The sequence below is a fragment of the Pleurodeles waltl genome, chromosome 5 (genome assembly GCF_031143425.1).
Source record: "Pleurodeles waltl isolate 20211129_DDA chromosome 5, aPleWal1.hap1.20221129, whole genome shotgun sequence".
NCBI lineage: Eukaryota > Metazoa > Chordata > Amphibia > Caudata > Salamandridae > Pleurodeles > Pleurodeles waltl.
This window is the reverse complement of record NC_090444.1, coordinates 1,260,488,763-1,260,503,958: the sequence shown is the minus strand read 5'-3', so window position 1 is coordinate 1,260,503,958 and position 15,196 is coordinate 1,260,488,763.

Below are 15,196 nucleotides of genomic sequence, written 5' to 3'. Positions count from 1 at the left end.
TCAGCATGGGGCTACCAGTCAGCTTGCTGTTCCTCACTCCGTCATTTTGGAAGTGCCGGGATGTGTTGTATTTACAGAAATACAATACATCCCTGTACACTCCTCAGCACACAAACTGCTGTCTAATGCCAACGCAGGCATCCTTGCACCGCGGTACAAGGGAGCCTGCGTTGCTGGGATGATTGTTTATGTTCAGGAATAGACACCTTTGTGCACATAAGCAAGCAGTTATGGTTTCTCCTCCTCACTATGTGTGCTGCAGAATGCAGAGCACATAGGAAGAGGAAAAAACTATGTTATTTCTCCCTGTTGCACCACTATAACACCACCCCTGAGGTGGCGTAAGAATCTGACCCATTCTCAGTCTTCTAAATCTGGGAATACGTCAAATTCTGTCAGGATCCATGGGTGTTGTGGGGGAACACCTAGAGCAACACCCACGGAGCCCCCCTTTCATGCAGAGTAATGCTTGAAAGGGGGCTATATTTACAAGGACATGAAAAGTCGAGCAGGGTGGCTTTGCATGGCCTTTTAAATATGGGCTGGTACACTGTGCCATTAGAGCATTAAAAAATGTTGAGCCAGTGGTGCAGTGTGCTGCGGTTGTATGTCGGAACCATGCATTCCGTTGCAATGCTCGTCATTACCACAAGTGTGTTACAACAAGAATGCCATTTCTATGGATATCTATTACTACGCATGCCTTTACAATGAATTATGTTGTAAAAGCATGTGTTTTAAAGGTAAATTAGTGGCAAAGGTCCCAGCAAGACTTCCTGCCCTCAGTTATTCTGAAACTGCCCCTCCCTCACCCTGAACCCTACATTTGTCCAACTCTATCCCCTGTCATGAGCCCTAAAATTGTCTTTCCGCTCTAATCCTGAAAACCAAACCCCTGCCCCAAAATCTAACACCCCACCCACCCAAAACAGTACCCCAACCCCTGCTAAATAGTACCCCACCCCATGCCCAATCCCCTCACCTTAAGCCCCAAAACTGTCTTCCACACCCTAAATCCTAACCCCGCCCCCTCCCTAAACACTACCCCCAGCCCAATACCCCCAAGCCCAAAAAGAACCACCACCCTAAAACCTCACCCCCACCCCTCTCTCAAACAGTACCCCCACCCCCAGACCCAATTCCCCACCCTAGTCTCAAAAAACACCCCACCCTAAAACCGAATCTCCACCCCCTCCCTAAAACAGTCCCCCAACACCCCTCTGCACATAACCTGAAAACCGTCCCCCACCCTAAAACATAACTCCCTGCCCACTTCCTAAAACAGTTCCCCCCAGGCCCTATAACCCTAAGCCCAAAAAACACCCCTGCACTAAAACCTAACCCTCCCACCCTGCCCCCACCCCTCCCTCCCTGCCCCCACCCCTCCCTAAAACAGTACCCCACACCCCCAGACCCAATCCCTCGCCCTAATCCTGAAAACCAACCCCATGCCCTAAAACCTAACCCCCACCCCTTCCTCTCCCTAAAACAGTCCCCACCCCCAAGCCCAACCCCCCTCTGCACTTAACCTGAAAACCACCACCCCCTAAAAGATAAACCCCACCCCTCCTTGAAACAGTACCCCCACCCCCAGACTCAATCCCCCTTGCCTTACTCCTAAGGTGCGTTTCAGGTCATTCTGAGGAAACAGAATAATCTTTCTGTTTCCTCCAACTACACCGATAGCCTTCACCATCATTCCCATGCATAGCCCTTATCATGCATACCATCACAATCATTGTGTTGGTATGCATTGTAAAGGCTATTCGTTTTCATTACACATGCGCTGAAACGCATGCATGGTAAAGGCTAGTTTGGGAAACAGACGAGTAGTAATGGCAGTGTCCCTGTGCCACTAGGGCCTTGTAAATGTGGCCCTTAAAGTGCAACTATTTCATTTCTACATTGCTGTCTAAGTCACACTCTCTCATTATATTATAACCCATCACAATCTTTGTGTATTTAAGTCAGGATCTCTGGCTCTCCTACTGTACCTGATGTCCTCACAGTGAACCTGCCGTAGGACTCTCGTCATTTGCACAAGAATGCTGGCAGGGGGAGGCAGCACTGAGCCATTCTCTCACCAGTTTGCAGATGCCGTCACAACCCTACCTGCTTGCTAGCAGCACCTCACCCAACCCAAGAAGGGAAAGGTAAATTGAGGCGTCCTATCACATGGCACTCTAATGACCTCTCAGGGAAGTCGGGGTGAACAGACCTCACCCCTTTCTCTCAAAAGAAAAAGGTATCATACTCACACACAGGTAAATGAAAAGATGAAGGGTGGTTTTCAATACATTTATTGAAAAGATTGAGCTGCTTCTATTAGGAAAAAAGGCCTAATAAAATCAGGATTGTGATTGTTAGCGAGAAAAAGATAAACAATCCCAACATATTGCAGTGAACAGGTATTTAGAATTCCTCCCTAACACCAAGGCCCTCATGCAATGTGGCGGTCTGACAGCCACATTATGACTGTGGTGAAAGCGCCACGGTTTGACCGCTGGTACGCCACTTTTTTGCAGTCCGACAGCCTGGCAGTGCCAGTGGTCTTAATCCGCTGGGGCAGCGCTGCAAGCAATGCTGGCCTGGGGATTACGACTCCCGTGTCTGCCAGCTTTTGCATGGTGGTCCCATCACCATGCAAAGGCTGGCAGAGATGGGGTGCCAGGGGCCCCATGGGTGCCCCGGCACTGCCCATGCACTTGGCCTGGGCAGTGTAGGGGCCCCAATGGGCAGCCCTGTTGCGCTTTTCACTTCCTGAATTACAGGCAGTGAAAAGTGCAACGGGTGCTGTTGCACCCAACACACTGCAATATTGCTGCCGGCGTGATTATGAGCCGGCATCAATGTTGTGGGTAGTTTCCCACTGGCTCAGGGGGCGGAAACTGGTGGTCTTCCAACCTACTGAGCTAGGCGGGCAGCCTCTGCCGCCGGCCAAACTCGTATCGAGCCCCCAAGTGTCTAGCTTCTAGCGAGAGCACACTGATAATAGCCCAATCTGTCCATACTCAGTCCATGAGAGGAGCACTCACCCCCATTACCTTAGAATGAAGGTCTGCCCTTCGTCTGCTTAGCTGGCTTGCAGAGAGAAGGTTGAAGTCTTGCTGAAAAATAGCATGTAGCATAGATGGAAATCCCAGTCGTAAGAACCCCTCTCAAACCCCACTTGGCCTACATGGTGTTTTCTAGAAAAGCATGTTTTGTTCTGCGAAATAGGCCTGAAATGAGCGTGTTCTTGTGGCGACAATATCAAACATTACTAAACATTATCTCATGTTGGCCTCATACTGTTCCCTGTCAACCACGGATCAGGAACATGATGAGAAATGCCGTGCATAATAAAAATAACAATGCTCTTGCAGAATAGCAGCTGATTAGGAAAAAAACATTCTCGCTGAAAAGCAAGCTATTGTAAACTGAATAAGTGATAATAGACCATACTATTTAGGTAAAAGGGCACATGCTGCAGGCCTAAGCTAAGCTAAAATATATGTGCCCGAGCAAGGAACTAAAATAAACCCACAACAAAGCCCCGGCTTTAGCAGTTACAGTGGCATTATTTAAATGCTTCTTCTGTCAACAACTCAGCAGTTAAGACCCCATCTTGACGCAACTGGGATGGACCCCTTTGCAATCCCCAACCTTAAATATGCTACACGGTGCCCTGGGTGGGCACCAGGACTGTCCAGAAATAACAAAAAAATTATAAGATTGTTAGTTCATGGACGCCCCATTTAATGAGGCCTCTTGCAGGAGCATGTAGGGCGTGTGGGGCCCTGGGGCTCTCCCCTGCTTTACCCAACAAAAAATAAATCTGTGGGTGTCCCAGGTGGGACCAGGACACCCACAAAGGTTCTTAAAGGGACACCACCAAACATTGTTTCATGTTGTGCGGGACAGCCTGAAGTGCAGCAGAACCCCAATGACATTAAAAGAACAGTAAGTCTCCTGGGTCATTAAATCCATGACCTCAGGAGAGCCTACCATATTTTTTTATAAGTACTCTGATCTGGAGCTGTATGCTCCTTAGCTGAAGTGCATGGACATCCAGTGGTTGGGTCTATGATTGCACTTTGGGCCTTGAAAATTTTTAAAAATGTGTTACTATATATTTTTGTAAGGGCTTTATTCAAAATATTTCATGACAATCACTTTGATTGAGCATTACAAGGTGTGAATGTATTAAATATACATTTGATTACAGTTATTTGTGGAATTTTGACAAAGCCAGTATGTCTGTCTTACTTACAATGACGTCCTTCATATTGGAACACATAGGCCCTCATTACAACCCTGGCGGTCAGTGGTAAAGCGGCGGTAAGACCGCTAACAGGCCAGCAGAAAAAAAACATGGAATCACGACCATGGTGGAAACCGCCAACATAGACAGCCACTTTAACACTCCGGCCGCCACGGTGGTACAAACAGCATGGTGGTCACCGCCAACAGACAGGTGGAAGACAATGTACCGCCCACACCATTATGAGAGGCCAATCCACCACCTTTTCAGGGGCGGATTCAACGCAAACAAAAACACGGCGGAAACAGGACTTGAAAGGAAAAATGCTCATCTCTAGACACCCCATGAGGAACCAGGACGCCATGGAGCCGGAACTCCAAATTCTACCTGCCATTGTCTTCCTGCTCCTCTACCAGGAGCACGACCGACGGCGGCGACGACCACGGTGAGTACTGCATCTACGACACAGGGGAGGGGGGAGGGAAAAGAGAGTGACACACACACGCAACACCATACCCCACAAAACCATACACACAAATACATGTTGAAACATTACAGTTGCACCCCCCTAGGCCCCCCTGGAAGAACGCAAGGACAAAAGGAAATGATTTGAACGATTGCAATCAGGAAAAATCCATTAGTCAAAAATATATATACACTATCAACAAATATGTAGACCAAGATTTCAAGTCCATGTACTGCACCTACATAGTCCGTGGACCACTGGGACCAAAATGCATGGGCGAGACCCACACTCAATACCCTATCCAAGCGGAGAGAACACTGCAGGGGCATCAGATCAAAATAAAACAGGCACCTCAGGGGGAAGGGCAGGGTTGGCACCTCAGCCGGATGAGTGTACGACGCCAGCTCCATGCCCATTGATGTATCCTGGGGAGTGCAAAGCCACAGTCTCTCAAGTCTCCCAGTGGGTGGTTTGCCCACTGCTTTATCCTGGGGAGTGCAAAGCCACAGTGTCTCAAGTCTCTCCAGTGGGTGGTTTGCCCACTGCTTTATCTTGGGGAGTGCAAAACCACAGTCTCTCAAGTCTCTCCAGTGGGTGGTTTGCCCACTGCTTTATCCTGGGGAGTGCAAAGCCACAGTCTCACAAGTGGATAACAGTCTCAACTGGTTCTGCAGGGGGCTTTGTGCCCAGAGTGCTTCATCCTGCCAAGGACTGAGGTAGTGGATGCCTTTCTCCACTGGTTCTGGAGGGGGCTTGGTACCCAGAGTGCTTCATCCTGCCAAGGACTGAGATAGTGGATGCCTTTCTCCACTGGTTCTGAAGGGGGCTTGGTGCCCAGAATGCTTCATCCTGCCAAGGACTCAGGTAGTGGATGTGATACTCCACTGATGGTGGGCCAACATGGAAGCTGTCCAGGCCCCTGGAACTGACCACCAGCCACGCACGACTGACCACTGGGGATGGCAGCCATGTCTGCGGTGGTGCCACTGGCACAGGATGTGGCGTGGCTGCTGGCGGTGCTGGCGGCGGTCTCAGTAGCGGCGGTGCTTGCGGAGCTCAGTGGCCAGCGGTGCTGGTGGGTGGCTCAGTGAGCGTGCTGCTGGCTGCGGTGTCCTGGGCAGCAGTGCTGGTGGGTGGCTCAGTGTGCGTGCTGCTGGCGGCGGTCCCCTGGGCGGTGGTGCTGGTGGGTGGCTCAGTGAGCGTGCTTCTGGAAGCGGTGTCCTGAGAGGCGGTGCTGGTGGGGGGCTCAGTGAGTGTGCTGCTGGCAGCGGTGTCCTGAGCGGCAGTGCCCATGGCGGCGGTGCATGTGGCAGACTTGTTCGCCATGCAGGTTGGCGGCGACTTCCCTTTCTTTCTCTGGCCCTTCCCCTCCTTGGATGGTGGCGCAGCTGTCTTGCCACTCCCAACTGTAGTCCTGGGAGAGCCCTTGGTGGCAGGTGTTTTGGCCTTCTCCCTCTGGGCTGTGGACAACTTCTTATGTTTTTGAGGTGGGGGAATGTTCTTGGCCTGGCTCCTTGGCACACTGGCTGCCCTGCTGCTTGGCACACTCCAGAAGCCGGTTACTTCTGGTACCACTGTTCCAGGTGATGTGGTGGCTGAGGTGCTGGGTTGGGACCTGGAAAGGTGGGCCCTAGGGGACGGAAGGGGTGGGGGAGGTGTAGGGAAGAGGTCAAGGTTTGACAGGAAACGTTTTTTAGACACACTGGGACAAGTAGATGGAGGGGGTTTGGGAGTGGAGGAAGAGGTAGTGGTTGTAGGAGGTGTTCGTTTGCTGACTTTGGGTGAAGGTGCATGGGCTGGAGGCTGTTGTGAGGTGGATGGCTGTTGGGTGGGTGTGTGACTGCGTTTGTGTAGTTTGGGAGGAAGGCTCACAGACACACTGGGCGAGAACACAGGGGATGTGTGAATGGTAGTGGGGGTGGTGAGTGGACGTGAGCGGTGTGTGGTGATGGGTGTGCTGGTGATGGAGTTAGTGGCTGAAGATGTAGTGCATGCAGGTGTGAGTGGAGACGTGACAGGGAGGGAGGAGGGAGACGTGGAGGAGGGGGACAGAGTGGAGGCAGTGGATGTTGGTATGTCTGCATGGATATGATGCTTGTGTGAGTGCCTGTGGGATGTGTGGTGCTTATGTTTGCCAGATCTACCCTTGTGTGTTGAGGTGTGTGCATGCTGGTCTGATGGTGTGCTTGGGATAGGCTAAGGGACTGGGGATTGGGTCTGGGTGGAGGAAGTTGGAGGGGGGAGGCTAGACACAGGGACAATGGCTGCCATTAGTGCTGAGGCCAGAGTCTGAAAAGCTCGCTGTTGGGCTGCCTGACCAGAATGAATGCCCTCCAGGTATGCATTTGTCTGTTGCAACTGCCTCTCTACACCCTGGATGGCATTCAGAATGGTAGACTGCCCAACAGTGAGGGATCTGAGGAGGTCAATGGCCTCCTCACTGAGGGCAGCAGGGCTGGCAGGGGCTGAGGTGCCTGGGGCGAAGGAGATGCGCACCCTCCTGGGTGAGAGCCCACGGGACACACGCTGAGGGTCTGCTGGGAGGGCAGTGCTGGTAGGGGGGATGGTGGCTGTACCTGTAGATGTGGTGGGCACAGAGGGGCCCGCCACCACAAGGGAGCTCCCATCAGAGGAGGAGTCGGTGTCGCTGGTCTCAGCTCCTGTCCCCGTGTGGAGCTCCCCTCGCCCTCCGTCCCACTGGTAAATTCGGAGTCTGTAGTCTCGCCCTCCAGGGCCATGTGGGATGCAGCTCCCTCCTGCTCCGGTGGCACTGCTCCTCCGCGTGATGATTCTAACACAAGAACAGGGAGACCACAAAAAGGGGGGGAAAGAAAGTTGAAAAACATGTTCAGTGCATGCATTACCGCTACCATTGGTGGACACTACAGACACAGCAGCCCTCTGCACTATGCCATGCAATTAGAGTTCCCTAATTAACCACAGGGCCATGGGGTACAAGGCCTATGCCCGATTGCTGCACACATGGAAGTCACAGGAGGCTGACTAGGGGTAGATGGCTCTTAACACTGGTGGGGTGGGGTGCCACATGGCCTGCCTCACGAAGGGACCTTGCCTGCAAAACTCGCCCTGGCCTAGGGGAACCCACTGCCCACCTCCCACACCCAGACACCTCCCATGCACGCTGAATCAGATGAATGTGACTGTACTCACCCCCTTGTGACTGCTGTGATGCCCTCAAGCACCCATCTAACTCAGAATATGCCACTGCCAGGATCCGGAACATCAGGGGGGTCATGGTGCGACGGGCACCCCTCTCACGTTGGGAGGCCATCCCCAGCTGGGCCTCCGACGTTTTCTTGCTCCAGCGGCGAATGTCCTCCCATCTTTTACAGCAGTGGATGCTCCGTCTGTGGTGGACCCCCAGGGTCCAGACTTCCTTGGCGATGGCACGCCAAATATCCTTCTTCTGGTGGGCGCTGACCTACAGGAATAGAACAGGGGAAAAGGAGAAAATATAACCGTCCTGACCGTCACAGTCATTGGCCCACGTTCGCACCCTTGCCCTGACGCACATACACTCACTGTCGTTTCATGCACGCCTCATTCCCCCCCATCTCCCATCCACACCACTCCAAACAGGCATTGCCCATACAGCATGCTCACAGTGTACTCACCTGTTTGTCTGGAGGACCGTAGAGTAGTGTGTACTGGGGGAGGACCCCATCCACTAGTTTGTCCAACTCCTCTGATGTGAAGGCAGAAGCCCTTTCCCCAGACACTGTAGCCATTGTTGCCTCCAGACTGAGTTCACAGCAGCACTTGCAGTGTAGGTCCTCTCCTGTCGAAGATCAGGTATCAAGTGATTGAAGAGACAGAAAATAGCGGTCACGTCCGTGGCGGTGTGTACCGTCACCGCCGGCGTACATCGTCATTGGCTCCTGGGACCCATAGGGTCCAATGTTAACCAATGCAGGATTGCGCTGCGGTCTTCGACCGCCTACCGCAACAGTGTACAACGGCAGCGTAGATACCTCATATCCCATTGTCCCACCTTACAGGTCAGGCAGCCGCCATTTCAGGGGTCCACATGGCATTAATTTTAAATGCGTCACACATATCTAGGCCTTGCATACACACTAAGACAGGCACATAGCGGATTGACAAATGTGTGCAATAAAGTTGTGTTTTCGTACCTCAGTGTTGGTTGACCCTCTGCTCGCTGTTCTCATCCATAGAGGACGTCCGCTGGGGCAGGTGAGGAGATGGCGGCATCCTCTGGTGTACAGGCCGCTGGTGGACCTGTCGACTATGGAAGAGAGACATGTAATAGTGACCTACAGACTTGATAGCGCCACAATCCAGGAACTGTGTGCCCAGTTGGAGCCAGACCTGATGTCAGCTATCCGCCATCCCATAGGTATCCCCACTCTAGTGCAGGTCCTGCCAGTGCTCCATTTCCTGGCAAGTGGGTCTTTTCAAACTACAGTGGCCATTGAATCAGGGATGTCCCAGCCTATGTCCTCAAAGTGTTGTCCAGAGTCTTGTCTGACCTGCTGAAACACATGTGCAGCTACATCGTGTTCCCTCAGGTGGAGGATTTGCCTACAGTGAAAGGTGACTTCCATGCTCTGGGACATAACCCCAACATCATAGGTGCCATTGATGGGACACATGTGGACTTGGTCCCCGCCCGCAGGAGTGAACAGGTGTACAGAAACCGGAAGAGTTACCATTCAATGAATGTACAGATGGTGTGTTTGGCCGACCAGTACATCTCCCATGTCAACGCCAAGTTTCCTGGCTCAGTGCATGACGCTTAAATTCTAATGAGTAGCAGCATCCCTTATGTGATGGGCCAACTCCAGAGGCACCGTGTGTGGCTATTAGGTGAGGACATGGACCCTATACAGTGTGAATAGTTGTCTTGGTCTGGGGTTGTCCCTAAGGGTTGGTGTGTGTCTAACAGTTGTCCCTCAACATTTGCAGGTGACTCTGGGTACCCCAACCTGTCATGGCTACTGACCCCAGTGAGGAATCCCAGGACAAGGGCAGAGGAATGCTACAATGAGGCACATGGGCGAACTAGGAGGGTTATAGAGAGGACCTTCGGCCTCCTGAAGGCCAGGTTCTGTTGCCTCCATATGACAGGTGGTTCCCTAAACTACTCACCAAAAAAGGTGTGCCAGATCATCGTGGCCTGCTGTATGCTGCACAACTTTGCGACGACAGGTGCCTTTTCTGCAGGAGGATGGTCCAGATGGAGGTCTTGTGGCAGCTGTGGAGCCTGTGGACAGTGAAGAAGAGGAGGCAGAAGAAGAGGACATAGGCAACAGAAACACCGTGATCCATCAATACTTCCAGTGAGAAACAGATAAGAAGACATCACTGCCACCTACATCTGATAAAATTGTTCCACCTCTCATCTGTCTGTCACGTTCACCCAGTGTATGGACCCTGATTTGTCACTTTCCCTTTCAATTTCACATATGTGGGCCCCACTATGTGACTTCTGCTATGTAACCTCATGGACTAGAGCTGCGTGACATAGGTACGTTGACAATACAGTGGACATTGGTATTTTCCTTAGTTATAGCTAATACACATTTGTGAAAGCACAGACTGACTCCAGATTGTTTTGTGATTCGAGGGTGTTTATTTAAGTGCAAGTTAGTGGAGGGGGTTGGAAAATGGTCAGGGGTGATGGTGGAGGAATGTCCATGGCAGAGTCCAGTCTATTTGTCTCACAGGTGCATTGTCCAAAGGGGCATAGGAAGTGGAGCTAGGCATTTTAAGGATGGACAGGGTGACAAAGTGGGACAGAAGGATAACAATCAGGGTGGTCACATTTCTTGGCGGGGGTCTTGGCATTATTCTCTGTCTTTGTCCTGGATCTCAGGGACCGTTTGCGGGGTGGTTCTCCATTTGCAGGGGGTGGGGTGCTGGTGTTGTGGTCATGTGGCTGTGCCTCCTGTCCACTAACGCCGGCGGAGGTGGACAGCAGTTCATTATCCAGGCTAGTGTCAGGGGCCCCTTGTTGTGCCACAGTGTCCCTCCTGATGTTCACGAGGTCCTTCAGCACCCCTACAATGGTGCCCAGGGTGGTATTGATGGACTTGAGTTCCTCCTGAATCCCAAATACTGTTCCTCCTGCAGCCACTGGGTCTCCTGAAACTTGGCCACTACTGTTGCCATCATCACCTGGGAATGATTGTAGGCTCCCATGATGTTGGAGAGGGCCTCGTGGAGAGTGGGTTCCCTGGGCCTGTCCTCCCCCTGTCGCACAGCAGCCCTCCCAGTTCTCCTGTGTTCCTGGGTCTCTGTCCTCTGAACCGAGTGCCCACTACCACTGCCCCCCGGTCCCTGCTGTTCTTGGGGTGGTGGGTTAGCCTGGGTTCCCTGTAGTGGTGGACACATTGCTGCTTGACGTGTCCTGGGGACAGAGGTATGGGCCCACTGGGTTTGTGCTGTGCTGGTGTTTCCTGAGGGGGGGGGAGGCTCTGTGGTGGCTTGTGCCAGTGTGAGGGGAACCGACTGTCCCGAAGTCCCAGATGGGCCGGGCTGGTCATCTAAATCCAGATGGACAGAGCTGCTGTCATCACAGTGGGCCTCTTCTGTGGGGGGAGTGGAAATGTCTGGAACCTCCTGTCCAGTGACATTGGGTAGGCGTCCTGCAGGGGTGAAAATGCGTAGTTCTAGTATCTGTGTGTGCCATAATGTGCAATGGGTGGGTGACCCTGTACCCCAGTGCTTCCATTCCTATGTAGGAGCTTGTGTGATAATTGTTTAGGGATCTGTGTGGGTATGTGTAGTGGACATGCATTGGTGATGGGTGTCAATGCTTTGTTGTTGCATGCAGGGCTTGGTGTTGGGATGGGTGGTATGTGCTAGTGGGACATATGTGAGGAGTTGGAGTGATGGGGTGAGGGCGTGGGTGGGGGTATGTGATAGCATGCAGGTAGGGTGGGGGATGAAGTAGTTAAAGATTTAACTTACCAGAGTCCATTCCTCCAGCTATTCCTGCGAGACCCTCAGGATGCAGTATACCCAAGACCTGCTCCTCCCATGTTGTTAGTTGTGGGGGAGGAGGTGGGGGTCCGCCGCCAGTCCTCTGAACCGCAATGTGGTGTATTGAGACCACGGAACACACCTTCCCCCTTAGGTCATTCCACCTCTTTCTGATGCCATCCCGTGTTCTTGGGTGCTGTCCCACTGTGTTGACCCTGTCCACGATTCTGCGCCATAGCTCCATCTTCCTAGCTATGGTGGTGTGCTGCACCTGTGATCCAAATAGCTGTGGCTCTACCCAGATGATTTCCTCCACCATGACCCTGAGCTCCTCCTCAGAAAACCTGGGGTGTCTTTGCGGTGCCATGGGGTGGTGTGGGTGATGTGTGAGGTGGTGTGTTTTGCAATGTGTGGGGTGATGTTTAGGGGTGTGTAGTGTTTTGTGCGTGGATGTGGATGTGTGATGGTGTTGTGTGCCTCTGTATGCTGGTGTTGTCTTTGCTTTGCTATCTCTCTGGCCTTCTTCGGATTTTTGGGTAGTAAGAGTTTGTGGGTAATGTGGGTGTTTGTTTTATATTGTATTGGGTGTGTGGGAGTGATGTGTGTATGTGTATCACATGTGTGTATTTCGAATTGTCCAATGTGGTAGTGTTTTGTATATGTGTGTGTATTTTGAGCGCAGCGGTGTGCACCCCCAATGGAATACAGCGGTTGAAAGACCACTGCGTGGATTCGTGGGTCGTGATAGTGTGGGCGTATTCCTGTTGGCACCACACATGGCAATGGACATCTTATTTTATGTTAAAAAAATTGAAATTTGCATAAAAAACAAAGGTTAAAGTGAGGTTATACTTGGGTATGGTAAAAATATCTTACTTTGCATTTAAAAAAAAAAACTTAGAAATTCACTGGAAAAAAAACAAAATTTTAACCTTGTTAAAGTAAGGTGAAAATGTTAGTTAAAACATACCGTTTTAAACAAACAAAAACACTGAAATTCACCAGTTATGGGTATCTCAAGCAACTATAATTTGTGCCCTAAAGTAACTATAACTCGTGCCCTTGACATGCACTGTTAAATATCTCCCATATTACGTCACTCAATACAAGTTCTATGACACCATTGATAACATCACTAGAACATCATTGATGACAACATTGTGGAGGGCAGGGTGCGAATTATAGTTACTTTAGGGCACGAGATATGCTTAATTTAGATAACTGTAACTGTTGAATTTCAGTGGTTCTGTTCATTTAAAGAAGGCATTAACTGATATTTTCACCCAACTATAATATTCCCTTAACATTTGTTTTCTTTCAGTGAGTATATATATTTAAACATATATATGAACAACATATGGTGGGCTTGGTGATGTCATACGTTATCATCAGTGTCATCAGTGATATGTGTAAAGTCATTAACATCGCATTAGGGTAAGTTATCATTATATAGCTAAATATACCTGGCAAATGTCAGTGATTTTTATTTTTCAGATTATAAGCATAACATTCCTCCTACTGAAGATTTCCAGAAAATAAATATATGTACATGTCACCTGCTACACTAGAAAAGTGGATGAGTGAACATTGCTTATCTCGACAGCATTATCTTTAGATGGTCGTCTACTCTGCTAAAAATGAAATAAGCTGGACTTCAAAGTCATTAACATTTACGTTTCAAGGTGTGCACTAGTTCACTTCTAATCCGGCCGATTTTAATTTGGTGCAGAGAATCTTGCTGCTAACTTTTTATTTAAAGGTTAGCATGTCCTCACATATCTGTGATCACCTTTTGCGGCTTTAAGAACATACCATGTAATGGTATCTGAGAAGACTGTTCCTAATTATTAATGTCTTTGTTAGAATAAAAAAATGTTCTTTTGGATCTTGTCCTTGAAGTTTCTGAACTGCAGTTTGCATATGTTTGCATCTAACTTTCCTTTCAAATCTGTATTTTACCCTAAGCCAACATTTCACTGCAATATGCACTTCTGACCTGAGTTTGTAGCAATTTATATAACACATGCAAAGTCGGCACAGTTTGCACTATCTTTTAGCAGCAGGAAATTACTTACATTCCTTTAAGCAAAATTTGCTGAGAAACAATTATTATCTCGGGAACAATCGTGATGAAGCTGAGCACGTTTGCTGCATTTAAAATCATCTTTGACTAGCCGACTATAAATATTCATTTCCATACACATGCGGGGTAGATCTGTGAAAAGAACATGCATTTCACATTTTTCTGTTTGATTTGGAAGAGTTTTGCCCAATCTACTAACATCTAATTTTGAGCCCAAAGTGTTAATATCGGATCTCAAAGCAGAATGTGCAAATTCCCCACTGTCTGGTTTTGCCAAAAGTATGCACTTCTGGGACGCAACCTATATACAAAGAGGTCGCATCACATATGTCCCCCTACAAATGCCTAAGAATGCAGGGATGGTTATTTGCAAGGGGCAGCAGCTCACCATCCTTAAATTCACATTCACAAATGGATTGTTTGTTGAATCAGCTTGTGTTTCTTAAAGAGACAGGTTCGGATTTATCAAATAAAGGTTTATATTTGTAAAGACATCTGGACAAATGTCCCCATGTACCACTATTCCCAGTGCCCCAAGACACCTGACATGATTTACAAAGTGGAAGTTGCCCCTGAGAGACAGTGCCCCCTTTGTGAATGAGATGCTATCTTAAGACAAGTGTCAATATCCGTGTGGTTTTGACTGTAATTGAGGTTGCACATCAATACATTTCTTTGCAACTCACAATTAGGAGGGGTCGGTCTCCTTTAATGGCCCTACTAGTTATGATTCCATGGGAGTCTCAGAGACCTTTTTGCAAGTCATAAAGATTTTTCCAACATGCACTTTTCATACATTGCAATCACACTTTTATGGTTGCAAACGCATAACAAATATTACAACTTGGCCATGCTACTATGACAGCTTGGCCTTCAGATAGCTTGTGTATGTCAGGAGACGATGTGGATTGTAGCCTGCTACAACACTCAGGGGCCATTACATGTTTGGAGGACTCAGGACCGCCATGTTGGTGGCATTGGCCGTACCACCAATTGGCTGGCGGTGACGACCGCCAAATTATGACCTTGGCATTCTTTCAAACAGAACACAGCCAAATCACAGTCAGTACGGCCAGTGTGGACATGCTGCCACGGACAGGGGGTAGGCATCTTCAGGCTGGCGGGGACCATGTTCCCACCGGACATATCACAAGGCTGCACACCGTCAAGTTTTCCGGCTCAGGTGCACCATCAAGAAAACCCTGGCAGAAACCAACTCTAAAAAAGGAAGCACCCATCTTCTGGAACACATCCCTAACTGGAGCCCCATGGAACCTAAACTGGAAGTCCTCCCACTGCTTCTGCTCACACGACTCCAGAACCAGCGACAAAGACAAAAACCATGACTATGCACCCCTACCTCACACTGGAGGGAAAACCCAAATCATACACACAACACACAAATCCGGGACGGCTTGCGACGGCGACACACACACGT